This window comes from Erinaceus europaeus, unplaced genomic scaffold (assembly GCF_950295315.1).
Source record: "Erinaceus europaeus unplaced genomic scaffold, mEriEur2.1 scaffold_1057, whole genome shotgun sequence".
NCBI classification, from domain to species: Eukaryota; Metazoa; Chordata; class Mammalia; order Eulipotyphla; family Erinaceidae; genus Erinaceus; species Erinaceus europaeus.
Window position 1 is genome coordinate 11179 of NW_026647705.1, and position 2043 is coordinate 13221.

Sequence of the window (2043 nt, forward strand, 5' to 3'; positions counted from 1 at the left end):
AGGAACCGGGCAGGAACCGCGGTTTTTTTAAAAAAAAAATGAAATTAAAAAAAGGAAAAATGTTATTTATTAATACAAAAAAGAGAAGCAGAGCATAGTCATATGGCACATGCAAATCTGGGGATTGAATTCAGGACTTGATTCGTACAGAGCCATTGCCCTAGCCATTCTGCAATTCTAGAGTATAAATAGGTTATTTTATTTTTGTTGTTGTGTTGCCACCAAGGTCTCATTGTCTCCCTTTTTTTTTTGTCTATTCTTTTCAACTCTTTTTTATTTTTATTTATTTTTCCATTTTGTTGCCCTTGTTGCTTAACATTGTGTGGTGATTAATGTCGTTGTTGTTGGATAGGACAGAGAGAAATGGAGAGAAGAGGGGAAGACATAGAGGGGGAGAGAAAGACAGACACCTGCAGACCTGCTTCACCACCTGTGAAGGGACTCCCGGGCAGGTGGGGAGCCAGGGGCTAGAACCGCGATCTTTCCTCTGGTCCATGAGCTTTGCGCCATGTGCGCTTAACCCGCTGTGCCACTGCCTGACTCCAACTGTCTCCTTCTCTTAACACTTTTTAAATAAGATTATAATATAGTCCTAGCTTCCGTAGTACATATACTAAAATTGGCATGATACATAGAAGATTAGCATGGCCCCTGCTCAAGGATTACACACAGATTCATGAGGCATACCATATTTTTTCAAAAAAAGGATTATAAAATATATGTGCACACATATAAGTAATTATAATCTTTTAAAGAGCCAGTTAATGCAACCTGGGAGGTGGTTCAGTGGCAAGAGATCTGGATTTGTATGTGTGGGATCCCAGGTCTGTCTGAACTCTGGTTCTACATATGCTGAAGCTCTTTTAAAAGATTTATTAATCAGTGAGGGAGAAAGGGAGGAGAGAGAGAGAGAGAGAGAGAGAGAGAGAGGAAAAACACTATAGCATCAGTCTGGAACATGTGATGCTGGAGGTAGAATTCAGGACCTCATGCTTGAGTCCAAAACTCCAACCACTCTGCCAGCCTCCAGGACTGCAGATTGGCTTTTTTGAATAAAATCATGGTAATATTGTTCTCTTAACTGTACATATTTTAAATAATACAAAGTCTTTTAAAAATTTTTTCTCAAATATTGTGCCTGGGGATCAATCCCACCCAGAACCTTGCACCTGCATGGGACAGCTGAGAGGCCTCCCTGCCAGTCTCCATTCTGTATCCTTTAAGAGAGGGAGACATGCAAAGCACTGCTCCTCTATGCAAGGAGTCCCGCCCATTGCCTGCCTTTGTTTTCACTTGCAGTGTGCAGGATCAGACCCCCAGCCACATGCTATGCTATGTTTTCTTTTTAAGAAACAGACAACCTGCACCTAGATTTAGGTGGGTAACTGGACTCAACAGTAGGCCAGGCCCATTTAAAATCCAAATTCAACAAATTTAGAACCAACGCAAAGGAAAGAACAGTCACTATAATTTTTTTAAGACACTGGGTAGCTTCTTTGCATTGGCCTCTCTATATAAACATGTTATTTTCAACATCTCTGTATTGATGATTGAAGTGGGTCAAGCTGACTTAGTTCTCCTTGAGACAGACAATGTGTGTATCTACATTTGGGTCACAATACCCTGCTGTATGTTGATCTTTGAAAGTAAATGAATGTGCTGCGGTGGGATTGGGAGGCAGAACTTGGAGAAAGAATCATCCTCATCAATAGGTGTTGCTACATTCAGCCTTCATATAGGAAACACCTCAAGATATCAGTATCAGAGGAACCATTTACAAGTATTTTTTCAAGATTTATTTTACTTTACTTGTTTATTGAATAAAGACAGAGAAACTGAGATCGTAGGGGGAGGTAGAGAGAAAGACACCAACAGCACTGCTTAACCGCCTGTGAAGCTTCCTTCTTTACAGGTGAGTCAACAGTTATTACATCTTAAGCTAGGTATCATTTCTTCCTTTCTTTCTCTCTTTTTCTTTTTAATTTCTTTATTGGGGAATTAATGTTTTACATTCCATATTAAATATAATAGTTTGTATTTGCA

The 2043-nt window shown here is 39.7% G+C and overlaps 1 non-coding gene across 1 annotated transcript; it reads left to right on the forward strand.

Annotated features, from left to right (window-relative positions):
* The first annotated feature begins 589 nt into the window (after positions 1-589).
* LOC132536426 (U6 spliceosomal RNA) lies at positions 590-696 on the forward strand. The gene has a single exon (XR_009548005.1). It is a non-coding gene; the product is annotated as a U6 spliceosomal RNA (small nuclear RNA).
* Positions 697-2043: the final 1347 nt, after the last annotated feature.